We start from the raw sequence: 15,922 nt of genomic DNA, 5'->3' as shown, positions 1-15,922 counted from the left end.
TTAAGGAATCAATCCCATTCACCATTGCAACAAAAAAAATTAAATATCGAGGAATAAACTTTCAAGCTGGTTTTAGAAAAGGCAGAGGAACCACAGATCAAATTGCCAACATCCCCTGCATCATGGAAAAAGCAAGCGAGTTCCAGAAAAACATCTATTTCTGCTTTATTGACTATGCCAAAGTGCCGGGAGCCGGCATATTGCATATTGAGTGCATATTGCATATTGCATATTGAGTGCAGCACTTTCCACAGCATCATCTTTCAGGATCTGGAATAGCTCAACTTGAATTCTATCACTGCTGGTAGCCAGCGTGAGGAACTCCGCCCATGACAAAGGTCATGAGGAAGGAGGCTCGGCATATATACACAAAGGCGGGATCGAGCCTCAGGAGTCCCCCATCTACCCCCAAAACCAGAGTCTGCCTACTTTCTGCTTTGTGCTTTCACCTACACCTCTGACTTTATGGGGGGCTGTCCCCCACTACCTCTCTCTGAAAAAAGAGTTAGCTTACAGCTCCAGTTAATAATTCCTGGGTGTGACAGTGTTTAACCTACAAACTCCTTTGGAAATCCTGTAGCCTGCCTGAACAGGTTTTTCCGGCCACACGTGATTGTTCAGAGCCTCCCAACTGTGAAAGGCATGAGATGTTCTAAACTGTCTAAATACAGATTCCTCTGAGCAGTTAAAAGATTGATTAGAAATTGTATTGGTGAAGGGATTTTCACTTGTTGGGCCAATGTTTGCTGCTAAGTTTCCATATCCCTTATCTGCTGTGTCCCTGGCAGTGTATTGATTAATATAATTGGTGTAAGTAGTAGCTTTACTGTTTGTAACCTGGGACCCTTGAGTTAATTCTTTTTCCTGTTATAGCCCACCACACCTTTGCTCTGTAGGAATGCAACTTTATCTAATGCTTTTTGGAGGCTGGCGCCTGACTTTAGAATAATCACCTTTAGAGAAAAAGGCCTCTGGGCCAGAAGATGATGCAAATCACCTAAACTTTTGCATATGATAAGTTTGCAGGAAGAAAGCCTGGCTTACTGCATGACTCTACCCCTTCCCCCATTATCCTCTATGCATAACTTAAGGTATAAAAACTACTTTGGAAAATAAAGTGTGGGCCTTGTTCACCGAAACTTGGTCTCACCATGTCATTCCTTCTCTTATCTTCTGGCTGAATTATTCGGCCTCTTTTCTCCACTGAATTTCCTCACTGAGCTATCCCCATTCTATTACTCTTTATATCCTTAATTAACGTTTAATTAAGCAATTGTTTCCTGATCCTCGCCGATGCCATGACGCCGTCCCCGCTTCGAATTCCCTGGATCCACCAGGGCTGGACCCTGGCACCAAAGCCTTTGACTGTGTGGATTATAATAAACTGTGGAAAATTCTGAAAGAGGTGGGAATACCAGACCACCTGACCTGCCTCTTGAGAAATCTGTATGCAGGTCAGGAAGCAACAGTTAGAACTGGACATGGAACAGACTGGTTCCAAATAGGAAAAGGAGTAAGTCAAGGCTGTATACTGTCACCCTGTTTGTTTAACTTACATGCAGAGTACATCATGAGAAACACTGGACTGGAAGAAACACAAGCTGGAATAAAGATTGCCGGGAGAAATATCAATCACCTCAGATATGCAGATGACACCACCCTTATGGCAGAAAGTGAAGAGGAACTCAAAAGCCTCTTGATGAAAGTGAAAGTGGAGAGTGAAAAAGTTGGCTGAAAGCTCAACATTCAGAAAACGAAGATCATGGCATCTGGTCCCATACCTTCATGGGAAACAGATGGGGAAACAGTGGAAACAGTGTCAGAATTTAATTTTTGGGGCTCCAAAATCACTGCAGATGGTGACTGCAGCCACGAAATTAAAAGACGTTTACTCCTTGGAAGGAAAGTTATGACCAACCTGGATAGCATATTTAAAAGCAGAGACATTACTTTGCCAACAAAGGTCCATATAGTCAAGGCTATGGTTTTTCCTATGGTCATGTATGGATGTGAGAGTTGGACTGTGAAGAAGGCTGAGCGCCGAAGAATTGATGCTTTTGAAGTGTGGTGTTGGAGAAGACTCTTGAGAGTCCCTTGGACTGCAAGGAGATCGAACCAGTCCATTCTGAAGATCAGCCCTGGGATTTCTTTGGAGGGAATGATGCTGAAGCTGAAACTCCAGTACTTTGGCCACTTCATGCAAAGAGTTGACTCACTGGAAAAGACTCTGATGCTGGGAGGGATTGGGGGCAGGAGGAGAAGGGGATGACAGAGGATGAGATGGCTGGATGGCATCACTGACTCGATGGACGTGAGTCTGAGTGAACTCTGGGAGTTGGTGATGGACAGGGAGGCCTGGCGTGCTGCAATTCATCAGGTCACAAAAAGTCAGACACGACTGAGCGACTGAACTAAACTGAACTGAAGGAGGCAAAAGAACTGTACACAGAAAAGTATAAGACACTGATGAAAGAAATCAAAGATGACACAAACAAATGGAGCCATATTCCATGCTTCTGGGTAGGAAGAATCAATATTGTGAAAATGACTATACTACCAAACACAATCTACAGATTTAACACAATCCCTATCAAATTACCAATGGCATTTTTCACAGAACTAGAACAAAAAATTTCACAATTCATATGGAAACACAAAAGATCCCAAATAGCCAAAGCAGTCTTGAGAAACAATGAAGTTGGAGGAATCAACCTTCCTGACTTCAGATTATACTACAAAGCTACAGTCATCAAGATAGTATGGTACTGGCACAAAAATAGAAATATAGACCGATGGAACAAGATAGAAAGCCCAGAAATAAACCCATGCACCTATGGGTACCTTATTTTTGACAAAGGCGGCAAGAATTTTCTAATGGGGCAAAGACAGGCTCTTCAATAAATGGTGCTGGGAAAACTGGACAGCTACATGTAAAAGAATGAAATTAGATCACTTTCTAACACCTACACAAAGATAATCTCAAAATGGATTAAAGACCTAAATTTAAGACCAGAAACTATAAAACTATTAGAGGAAAACATAGGCAGAATACTGGATGACATCAATCAAACATTCTATGACCCACCTCCTACAGTAATGGAAATAAAAACAAAAGTAAACAAGTGGGACCTGATTAAACTTGAAAGCTTTTGCACAGCAAAGGAAACAATAAGCAAGGTGAAAAGACAGCCCTCAGAATGGGAGAAAATAGCAAATGAAACAACTGACAAAGGATTAATTTCCAAAATATACAAGCAGCTCATATAACTTAATGCCATAAAAACAAACAACCCAACCAAAAAGTAGGAAAAAGACCTAAAGGCATTTCTCCAAAGAATACATACAGATGGCTAACAAACACATGAAAAGATGCTCAACACTGCTCATTATTAGAGAAATGCAAATCAAACTACAATGGGATATCACCTCACAGCGGTCAGAATGGCCATCATCAAAAAATCTACAAACAATAAATGCTGGAGAGGGTGTGGAGGAAAGGGAACGCTCTTGCACTATTGATGGGAATGTAAATTGGTACAGCCACTATGGAAGATGGTATGGAGATTCCTTAAAAAACTAGGAATAAAACCACCATATGACCCAACAATCCCACTCCTAAGCATATACCCTGAGGAAACCAAAGTTGAAAAAGACCCATGTATCCCATTGTTCATTGCAGCACTATTTACAATAGCTAGAATATGGGAGCAACCTAGATGTCCATTGACAGATGAATGGGTAAAGAAATTGTGCTACATATATGCAATGGAATATTACTCAGCCATCAAAAGGAAGGCATTTGAGTCAGTTCTGATGAGGTGGATGAACCTAGAACCTATTATACAGAGTGAAGTGAGTCAGAAAGAGAAAGATAAATATTGTATTCTAATGCATATATATGGAATCTAGAAAAATAGTACTGAATAATTTATTTACAGGGCAACAATGGAGAAACAGACATAGAGAAGAAGCTTAAGGACATGGGGAGAGGGTAGGAAAGGATGAGACATTTTTCACCACCTCAAATTCTATTTTATTATGCCTGTGTTAGAGCCCAAGAAATCTTCATTTTGACAATTTTCCAGACTTGAGAAAGCATCACATGCACAGTACAGAAAAAACAGGGACGTACTGCAGACATTCTCACATGATCAGAAGTACTATTCTCATGAACTTCCTGCATTTTCAGTTTTCTTGGCAGCATCAGTTTCTAAACCTTCAGACTCCCATCAACTAGATATTAAGTAGTTACATGGATCAAATAGTTTCCAAGAGACTGTCACTGATATTAAGTTTGCCAAATACATGTATAAGCTTATACTGAAGCTGATTAATACAAACCATTTTCTTCACAAGGCTTGGATTATAAAGCCAAATGACAGAAACACTGCACAGAGGCATTTATTAGAACTCTGCAGTAATCCAGGGCTTAAAGAGCAAAACACCTAAAAAACACTCTATCCTTGAGTCCAAAAGAAGGCACAAACTTGTAAACACAATACAAGATACAGCAGCATGACGTATGAGCAATCAAAATTATGAAAGACTTCATGTCAGTCCCTCAACACAGGATTTTTCAATAGTATTTGCCAGTACTGCCAATATGGCAATCAGTATTCTAACAAAAAATTCGAGCAAAGGCACAGAGGTTCGAACAGGGTGTGTTTAGTACTGCTGGGGCACGAAGAGTGCATGAACTGTAAGCACAAGAGGTAAGCACTTTCAGAAATATGTGTGTGCATGTGTGTGCATAAACACTGATATAAACATATCAATGGATATATCTGTACATCCAACTGCCAATTCACCATATACACACTCCTTACTTTTTAATCCTTCCAAAACCAAACTCCTTAGATTTCCACTCCTTAGATTCTGCATTTTCACAAATGGTAATCCCATTCTTCTAGTTGCTCAGGCCAAAACTCTTGGGATCCTCCTTGAAACTGCTTCTGTCATATCCACCTCACAACCTACCAGCACTTCTTGTCATTCGACTTTGCAACGTATCTAGAATCTGAACACTTTCCACATCCTCCACAGCATCCACCCAGTTTGAGCTATTAGTACCTCATCCTTGGATTTCTGGAGTGGCTTCCAGTTCATCTCCATTTGTACACAAGAACCAGAGTGATCCTTGAACCAGAGTGATTCTTTAAAGACATGCCACCCCTGTGCTCATGATCATGTTTCTTCTGCTCAAAATCTTCTAACTCACTCAGAATCAAATCCAAATTCCATAAAGGAGCTCTAAACACACCCCCAATCCCAGTGCTTTCTGATCGTATTTCCTTCCCTTCTCCCTTACTCACATGGCTCTAGCCTCTGTGGTGTCCCTGTTGTTCTGTGAATATAACCAGCACGCTTCCACTTCAGAGCCTCTGCACATGTTGCTCTACTTCTTCTGCCTGGACTGATCTTCTCTAGAAATCTGTATCATTTGTTCTCTCATTTCATTCATGTCCCTGTCACAGTGTCTCCTTATTAAAAAAAGGACTTCCCTAATATCTCCATACTATATCACTATCACCTAACTATTCTTTCTTATTGACATTCATTGCCATATGACATCTATTTATCTCCTAGCACTTAATTCTATTCTTTCTTATTGGCATCCACTGCTATCTGACATTATCTGTTTATTTATATCCTACCATTACAACCATCATTAGAACTGTAGCTCCATAAGAACAGACCATGTTTTGTTCACTACTCATCTTCACTATCTGGAATAGTGTCTAGCACATGCTGCTGCTGCTGCTGCTGCTAAGTCACTTCAGCCATGTCCGACTCTGTGTGACCCCATGGACGGCAGCCCACTGGGGTTACCCCCGTCCCTGGGATTCTCCAGGCAAGAACACTGGAGTGGGTTGCCATTTCCTTCTCCAATGTATGGAAGTGAAAAGTGAAAGTGAAGTCGCTCAGTTGTGTCTGACTCCTAGTGACCCCATGGACTGCAGGCTACCAGGCTCCTCCATCCATGGGATTTTCCAGGCAAGAGTACTAGAGTGGGTTGCCATTGCCTTCTCTGGTCGAGCACATGGAAGACATCCAATTAATATTTGCTGAATGGATGACTGTTGACTAAATATTTGCTGAATTGATGACTGTTGACTAAATATATTCATATAGCCCTTACCCAACTTAATGGCTTCCCTGGTGGCTCAACTGGTAAAGAACCTGCCTGCTAATGCAGGAGACACAAGAGACGTGGGTTCGATCCTGGGATCGGAAAGATCCTCTGGAGAAGGAAATGGCAACCCACTCCAATATTCTTGCCTGGAAAATTCCATGCATGGACAGAAGAGCCTTGCGGGCTATATATATAGTCCATGGGGTCTCAAAGAGTTGTATATAACTAAGCGCTCACCCCACATACAAGTTAATTAGAAAGATGACTAGAAGGAGTATCGAAGACATTTGAGCTGTACAAAATTGAGAGCAGAGATATCTGATGAGCCATAACTAAAACCAGATAAGGCAGTGAGAATGAGACAGCTATGAAATGAGCTAAATAAAAGCAAGAGAATCTACAATTGACTCGATGTGGGAGCTTAGGTCAATGAAGGAGGAATATGCCTTCTAGAAATTTTAAAAAAATGAGCAAGGAGTAAAATCAATTTTAGACATGTTGAAGTTGAGGTACTTGAGACAAATTCAGGTTAGGATATCCAATGGCTGCTTGTTAGGCAGATTTGGAACTTACCAGAAAGATGCCAAGGCTATAGATTTGGATTTAGGAGTCATCAGCATGTGAGTAACAGTTAAAATCAGTGAGATGAAATTATCCAGGGGAAGCATGTAGAATCAAAAAGAACAGAAACAGATTGCTAAGAAGCACCAGGAAGAAGAATGTGCAAAGAAGGAAATTGAGAAGGACTGGACTGAGATGTAGCAGACCACAATAGTGTGCACAAAATGCCGAAGTGATTTTCAGGAAAGGAGGACAGGCTGAGGTTGAGGGGAGTAAGGGTCTAATATGGAATGAAGGTGAAATGAAATATAGGTTTGAAGTGAGTGACATAGATTTGGCATAAGTGCTGAGGAGAATGAATAGAAACTTTCCTGTTGACCACACTGGAAATTGACTAAAGACAAAGAGCAAATAGAGCAGCTATGGTTTAAAATGTCTATCAATAGGAGAACAGATAAGCAAAATACAGTAATTTATACAATGGAAGACAAGAAAAAGGAAAGAACTATTAATGAACACAAAAATATTAATGAGTCTTGAAAATAGAGCAAAGAAGAGCAATCTTAACTCAAGCAAAATAAGAGTTGTACAAAGTATGACTTCATTTGTATGAAGTTCTAGAATACACAAAGTAATTATCTAGGAAGGATACTAAACAGTAGTTGCTTCCAGAGGATGGTATAGACATGGGCTGACTAGCAAGGTGCATGAGAGCATGAGGTAATGGTAATGATCCAGTTCTATACCCTTCTAAGGATTTGACTCTCTAAGCTGCAGATTTTTATCAAAACTCATGTGCTATCTTTAGATTTGTGGATTTCCCTGTAAAGTTTTAAATAGGAAAAAAAAAAAAAAACTATACACAAATGTTGGGTGAAGGACCTGATAAAATATTTGTGAAGACAATAACTGTTGTCTCTAATTTATTTTGAAATACACTCAAAGGATAATGTAGATTAGTGGATCAATAGAGGGATGGACAGATGTGATAAAGTAAATATAATAAAACAATGATAGAATCTGGACTGTAGTTAAAAAAAAAAGGAGTGGCTATGGTTTAAATAATTAAATATACAGCATAATTAATTTGTAAGAAATTAGTTGAATTGGTCCAGCTAGAGATCTGAACAAGCACAATAGACGGAATAAGTTGATATTGTTAGCAAAAGTACTATTTTATGTGACAGACAACAAAGGTTAATCTAAGTAAGAAAAGAAATGAGACCAGGAAGGGAGCTTTAGGAAAGGTGAGAGCAAACCCCAAAACTTTGGGGTATCCATAAAACTGAAGAACAGGTGCAGCACGAACAAGGATATGAGAGATGTGGAAGAATGAAAGGTTACTATGAAAGACAAATTTGTCAGAACTTAAGTAAGAATTCAGAGTTAGGCAATTCCAGGCAAAATAGTGAGGACATAAAACAGATTTAATACTAGCAAAACAGAGATCATAATGACATTTCTATAATTGTACATAATCTATTAAAATAAAAAGACCATTAAACAATAGGAGTTAGACACAAAACATAAAATAGGATTCCTGCCGAGGTAATTCATAACTGTTGATATAAATACCAATAAATTTATATTTCTAAAAAGGAACTATTAATACTATAAGGTTTTGGGAAGATAGCAGATGAATGGTTTGATGGGTCTAGACAAGAGAGTATGTCAAATAGGTGGAAAATAGAGTAGACAAATAAAAGAAAGCAAACTGTCAGTGAACTGACTACAAGTAACTAATACATGTTTTAAGTTTCTCCATCTATCAAACGACAGTAACAACATAGGCTTTTTACCTATCTCCAGGGGCTATTGATGGTTGACTCATTGGAAAAGACTCTGATGCTGGGAGGGATTGGGGGCAGGAGGAGAAGGGGATGGCAGAGGATGAGATGGCTGGATGGCATCACCGACTCGATAGATGTGAGTCTGAGTGAACTCCAGGAGCTGGTGATGGACAGGGAGGCCTGGCGTGCTGCAGTTCATGGGGTCGCAAAGAGTCGGACACGACTGAGTGACTGAACTGAACCAAAGGGCTATTGACAGATGATAAATAAAATTAATTTTAAACATGAAGGAGAAAAAAAGGGTTCTGTGCAGCACTGCCCATAATAGCAAACCCTCGGAAATAACTTAAGTGACCATCAGTAGAAGATGGCTAAATAACTACAGATAATAATATTAACAAGATTGACCATTACACAGCAATTAAGAGGAAAGAACCAGACTAACAAATATAAACAACAGATTCAGATATAAACATGGTTCCAATTCCAAAGGACCCCGATTTCCGGTCCCCTCTTGATAAGAACCGGATGCCCGGACACCTCTTCGAACTCCACCCTGTGAATGAAGTCAACATGAAGGGGCAGTGACTCGCCCGTGCATCGTCCGGAAAAAAAACCCCAGGTTCCAAATACAGCTCGACAAGTGGCCTCTCTCCCCGGGAACACCTGGAGAGGCAAGCAGAGTTCCATGCCTCAACCCAAGACGAGGCCTGACTCTCCTGTCCCAAGTCTGCAGGGACTCTGCGATTGGAGTCTGAAGGCAGAGGAACCCTGAGGTTCCTGCCTCAACTGGAGATGAAGCCCTCTTCCAATGCACCAAACCCAGTGGAGTCCCAAGAGGCCCCTCCCACCTCCAGTTTCCCTGACTTCTCAGAGCCACCATGAGAAGCCCCCTGAGGTCACCTGCACAAGTCGAGGGAAACCAGGGTTTCCTGCCTCAACCCGAGAAAGACCTCGAGAGACCTTCTTCAACACGTCTCGAGGCCAGATTCCCCTACCATGACTCGAGAGCAATGAAGCACTCCCCCTCGCCTCTCGCATGGAGACCCGACTTCCCTGGCGCCCCACGAGAGGCTCACTGACCTCGTCTTCGTACCTCGTGAGAAACCGCACACTGGGGCCGCCACTCGAGAACAACCCCGAGACTCACCCGTCTTCGCGAGATGAGGGCCTTCGTCTCCTGCATGGCCTAGAGAACAATCTTGCGTCCTCTCCAAACGCCTAGGAGGCTTGACTCCCTTTAGTCCACCCAGTGAGCTCCAAGAGATACCCGTTGCGACTCGAGAGCAGAGCGGGGTTTTTTGCTTCCACTCGAGATGAATGCCTGTCTCCCCGGGTGCGTCTGGAATGCAACCCCGAGATACCTGTCGCCCCTGGAGAGGAGCATTGGATTCTGGACACAAGCCTAGATGAGGTCTATTGGCCCTGCAGTCACTCGAGGGCAATCCCCAGCTTTCCTTCGCAACTCGAATGGAATATTGGACGTCCTTGGGCCAACACAAGAGGCATCCTGAATTCCCCGTCTTAACTCAAGAATCGTGCCGCAACTCGAGAAAAACCACGTGGTTCCCCCGTCATCTCAAGATGAAGCCCTTTCCCGCTACAACGTCTCAGGAGAAGTCCCACGTTAAGAATTGGAGGTCCAAACGGTACTTGGCACCCTTGATGCGACCCACAAAGTGCCCCGACATACCGGTCTCCCTCGAGAGGAACACCGAGTTTTCCGGCACCACTTCCTCTGAGCCCCTTCTACCCTCCTGATCTGGACAGGAGGGTTGACTCCCCTGCTTTGTCTGGAAGGGGTTCCCGACCTTCCGGTAGCAACTCAGGATGAGGCCGGTCACACGACAAAATTCCAGACGTGGCCTCCTGGGTAGTTCCACATTCTGAAGGACCCCGATTTCCCAATCCCCTTTTGATAAGAACCCGATGCCCGGACCCCTCTTCGAACTCCACCCTGTGAATGAAGTCAACACGAAGGGGCAGTGACTCCCCCGTGCATCACCCAGAAAAACCCCCAGGTTCCAAATACAGCTCGACAAGTGGCCTCTTACCCCGTGAAAACCTCGAGAGGCAAGCGGAGTTCCATGCCTCAACCCAAGACGAGGCCTGACTCTCCTGTCCCAACTCTGCAAGGACCCTGGGATTGGAGTCTGAAATGGAGAGGAACCCTGAGGTTTCTGCCTCAACTGGAGATGAAGCCCTCTTCCAATGCACCAAACCCAGTGGAGTCCCGAGAGACCCCTCCCACCTCCAGTTTCACATGCACAAGTCGAGGGAACCCAGGGTTTCCTGCCTCAACCCGAGAAAGACCTTGAGAGACCTTCTTCAACACGTCTCGAGGCCAGATTCCACTACCATGACTCAAGAGCAATGACGCACTCCCCCTCGCCACTAGCATGGAGACCCCACTTCCCTGGCGCCCCACGAGAGGCTCACTGACCTCGCCATTTTACCTCGTGAGAAACCGCACACTGGGGCCTCCTCTCGAGAAAAAAACCGAGACTCCCCCGTCATCGTGAGATGAGGGCCTTCGTCTCCTGCATGGACTAGAGACGAATCTCCCGACCTCTCTCCAAACGCCTCAGGAGGCTTGACTCCCTTTAGTCCACTCAGTGAGCTCCAAGAGATACCCGTCGCGACTCGAGAGCAGAGCGGGGGTTCCACTCGAGATGAATGCCTGTCTCCCCGGGTGCGTCTGGAATGCAACCCCGAGATCCCTGTCGACCCTGCAGAAGAACATCTGCTTCTGGACACAAGCCTAGATGAGGTCTATTGGCCGTGCAGTTACTCGAGAGCAATCCCCAGCTTTCCTTCGCAACTCGAATGGAACATTGGACTTCCCTGGGCCAACACAAGAGGCATCCTGAATTCCCCGTCGTAACTCGAGAATCCCGCCGCAACTCGAGAAAACCCAAGTGGTTCCCCCTTCATCGCAAGATGAAGCCCTTTCCCGCTACAGCGTCTCAGGAGAAGTCCCACGTTAAGAATTGGAGGTCCAAAAGGTACTTGGCACCCTTAATGTGACCCACAAACTTCCCCGACATACCGGTCTCCCTCGAGAGGAACACCGAGGTTTTCCGGCACCACTTCCTCTGAGCCCCTTCTACCCTCCTGATCTGGGCAGTAGGGTCGACTCCCCTGCTTTGTCTGGAAGGGGTTCCCTACCTTCCGGTCGCACCTCAGTTTGAGGCCGGGTCTCACGACGAAATTCCAGACGTGGCCTCGTGGGTGGTTCCACATTCCGAAGGTTTCCCGGTCCCCTCTTGATGTGAACCCGACCCGATGCCCGGAAACCCCTTCGAACTCTACCCTGTGAATTAAGTCAACACGAAGGGGCAGTGACTCGCCCGTGCATCGTCCGGAAAAATCCACAGGTTCCAAATACAGCTCGACAAGTGGCCTCTCACCCCGTGAACACCTCAACATGCTAGCGGAGTTCCATGCCTCAACCCAAGACGAGGCCTGACTCTCCTGTCCCAAGTCTGCAGGGACCCTGCGTTCTGAGTCTGAAATCAGAGGAACCCTGTGGTTGCTGCCTCAACTGGAGATGAGGCCCTCTTTCAATTCACCAAAGCCAGTGGATCCCGAGAGGCCCCTCCCACCTACACAGTTTTCCTGACTTCTCAGAGGCACCAGGAGAAGCTCCCTGAGGTCACCTGCACAACTCGAGGGAACCGAGGGTTTCCTGCCGCAACCTGAGAAAGACCTCGAGAGTCCTTCTTCAACGCGTCTCGAGGCCCGATTCCCCTACCATGACTCGAGAGCAATGACGCGCTCCCCCTCGCCACTCGCATGGAGACCCGACTTCCCTGGTGCCCCACAGAGGCTCACAGAACTTGGCGTCATACCTCGTGAGAAACTCCACACTGGGGCCGCAGCTCGAGAAAAATTACGAGACTCCCCCGTCATCCCGAGATGAGGGCCTTCCTTTTCCCCCATGGACTAGAGTGCAATCCCGATTCCTCTCTCCAAACTCCACAGGAGGAGTGACTCCCTTTAGGCCACTCTGTGGGCTCCAACAAATACCCGTCACTACTCCAGAGGAGAATGGAGGTCTTTACTTCCACTCGCGACGAGGCCTGACTCCCTGGTTGAGTCTGGAATGCAACCGCGAGATCTGTGTCGCCCCTGGAGAGGAACATTGGCTTCTGGACACAAGCCTAGATGAGGTCTATATGCCCTGCAGTCACTCGAGAGCAATCCCCAGCTTTCTTTCGCAACTCGAATGGAACATTGGACGTGCCTGGGCCAACACAAGAGGCATCCTGAATTCCCCGTCGTAACTCGAGAATCCCGCCGCAACTCGAGAAAAACCACGTGGTTCCCCCGTCATCGCAAGATGAAGCCCTTTCCCGCTACAGCGTCTCAGGAGAAGTCCCACGTTAAGAAATGGAGGTCGAAACAGTACTTGGCACCCTTAATGGGACCCACAAAGTTCCCCGACATACCGGTCTCCCTCGAGAGGAACACTGAGGTTTTCCAGCTCCATTTCCTCTGAGCCTCTTCTACCCTCCTGATCTCGACAGGAGGGTCGACTCCCCTGCTTTCTCTGGAAGGGGTTCCCGACATTCCGGTCGCACCTCAGGATGAGGCCGGTCTAACGAGGAAATTCCAGACGTGGCCTCATGGGTGGTTCCACATTCCGAAGGACCCCGATTTCCCGGTCCCCTCTTGATAAGAACCCGATGCCCGGCCCCTCTTCGAACTCCACCCTGTGAATGAAGTCAACACGAAGGGGCAGTGACTCGCCCGTGCATTGTCCAGAATAAGCCCCAGGTTCCAAATACAGCTCGACAAGTGGCCTCTCACCCCGTGAACACCTCCAGAGGCAAGCGGAGTTCCATGCCTCAATCCAAGACGAGGCCTGACTCTCCTGTTCCAACTCTGAAACGACCCTGCAATCGGAGTCTGAAATGGAGAGGTACCCTGAGGTTCCTGCCTCAACTGGAGATGAAGCCCTCTTCCAATGCACCAAACCCAGTGGAGTCCCAAGAGGCCCCTCCCACCTCCAGTTTCCCTGACTTCTCAGAGCCACCATGAGAAGCCCCCTGAGGTCACCTGCACAAGTCGAGGGAAACCAGGGTTTCCTGCCTCAACCCGAGAAAGACCTCGAGAGACCTTCTTCAACACGTCTCGAGGCCAGATTCCCCTACCATGACTCGAGAGCAATGAAGCACTCCCCCTCGCCTCTCGCATGGAGACCCGACTTCCCTGGCGCCCCACGAGAGGCTCACTGACCTCGTCTTCGTACCTCGTGAGAAACCGCACACTGGGGCCGCCACTCGAGAACAACCCCGAGACTCACCCGTCTTCGCGAGATGAGGGCCTTCGTCTCCTGCATGGCCTAGAGAACAATCTTGCGTCCTCTCCAAACGCCTAGGAGGCTTGACTCCCTTTAGTCCACCCAGTGAGCTCCAAGAGATACCCGTTGCGACTCGAGAGCAGAGCGGGGTTTTTTGCTTCCACTCGAGATGAATGCCTGTCTCCCCGGGTGCGTCTGGAATGCAACCCCGAGATACCTGTCGCCCCTGGAGAGGAGCATTGGATTCTGGACACAAGCCTAGATGAGGTCTATTGGCCCTGCAGTCACTCGAGGGCAATCCCCAGCTTTCCTTCGCAACTCGAATGGAATATTGGACGTCCTTGGGCCAACACAAGAGGCATCCTGAATTCCCCGTCTTAACTCAAGAATCGTGCCGCAACTCGAGAAAAACCACGTGGTTCCCCCGTCATCTCAAGATGAAGCCCTTTCCCGCTACAACGTCTCAGGAGAAGTCCCACGTTAAGAATTGGAGGTCCAAACGGTACTTGGCACCCTTGATGCGACCCACAAAGTGCCCCGACATACCGGTCTCCCTCGAGAGGAACACCGAGGTTTTCTGGCACCACTTCCTCTGAGCCCCTTCTACCCTCCTGATCTGGACAGGAGGGTCGACTCCCCTGCTTTGTCTGGAAGGGGTTCCCGACCTTCCGGTAGCAACTCAGGATGAGGCCGGTCACACGACGAAATTCCAGACGTGGCCTCCTGGGTAGTTCCACATTCTGAAGGACCCCGATTTCCCAATCCCCTTTTGATAAGAACCCGATGCCCGGACCCCTCTTCGAACTCCACCCTGTGAATGAAGTCAACACGAAGGGGCAGTGACTCCCCCGTGCATCACCCAGAAAAACCCCCAGGTTCCAAATACAGCTCGACAAGTGGCCTCTTACCCCGTGAAAACCTCGAGAGGCAAGCGGAGTTCCATGCCTCAACCCAAGACGAGGCCTGACTCTCCTGTCCCAACTCTGCAAGGACCCTGGGATCGGAGTCTGAAATGGAGAGGAACCCTGAGGTTTCTGCCTCAACTGGAGATGAGGCCCTCTTCCAATGCACCAAACCCAGTGGAGTCCCGAGAGACCCCTCCCACCTCCAGTTTCACATGCACAAGTCGAGGGAACCCAGGGTTTCCTGCCTCAACCCGAGAAAGACCTTGAGAGACCTTCTTCAACACGTCTCGAGGCCAGATTCCACTACCATGACTCAAGAGCAATGACGCACTCCCCCTCGCCACTAGCATGGAGACCCCACTTCCCTGGCGCCCCACGAGAGGCTCACTGACCTCGCCATTTTACCTCGTGAGAAACCGCACACTGGGGCCTCCTCTCGAGAAAAAAACCGAGACTCCCCCGTCATCGTGAGATGAGGGCCTTCGTCTCCTGCATGGACTAGAGACGAATCTCCCGACCTCTCTCCAAACGCCTCAGGAGGCTTGACTCCCTTTAGTCCACTCAGTGAGCTCCAAGAGATACCCGTCGCGACTCGAGAGCAGAGCGGGGGTTCCACTCGAGATGAATGCCTGTCTCCCCGGGTGCGTCTGGAATGCAACCCCGAGATCCCTGTCGACCCTGCAGAAGAACATCTGCTTCTGGACACAAGCCTAGATGAGGTCTATTGGCCGTGCAGTTACTCGAGAGCAATCCCCAGCTTTCCTTCGCAACTCGAATGGAACATTGGACTTCCCTGGGCCAACACAAGAGGCATCCTGAATTCCCCGTCGTAACTCGAGAATCCCGCCGCAACTCGAGAAAACCCAAGTGGTTCCCCCTTCATCGCAAGATGAAGCCCTTTCCCGCTACAGCGTCTCAGGAGAAGTCCCACGTTAAGAATTGGAGGTCCAAAAGGTACTTGGCACCCTTAATGTGACCCACAAACTTCCCCGACATACCGGTCTCCCTCGAGAGGAACACCGAGGTTTTCCGGCACCACTTCCTCTGAGCCCCTTCTACCCTCCTGATCTGGGCAGTAGGGTCGACTCCCCTGCTTTGTCTGGAAGGGGTTCCCTACCTTCCGGTCGCACCTCAGTTTGAGGCCGGGTCTCACGACGAAATTCCAGACGTGGCCTCGTGGGTGGTTCCACATTCCGAAGGTTTCCCGGTCCCCTCTTGATGTGAACCC

Source organism: Bos grunniens, chromosome 9, assembly GCF_055505025.1.
Source record: "Bos grunniens cultivar Pamir isolate PY7600 chromosome 9, Bosgru_T2T1.0, whole genome shotgun sequence".
NCBI classification, from domain to species: Eukaryota; Metazoa; Chordata; class Mammalia; order Artiodactyla; family Bovidae; genus Bos; species Bos grunniens.
Note: the sequence above shows the minus strand (reverse complement) of the source record.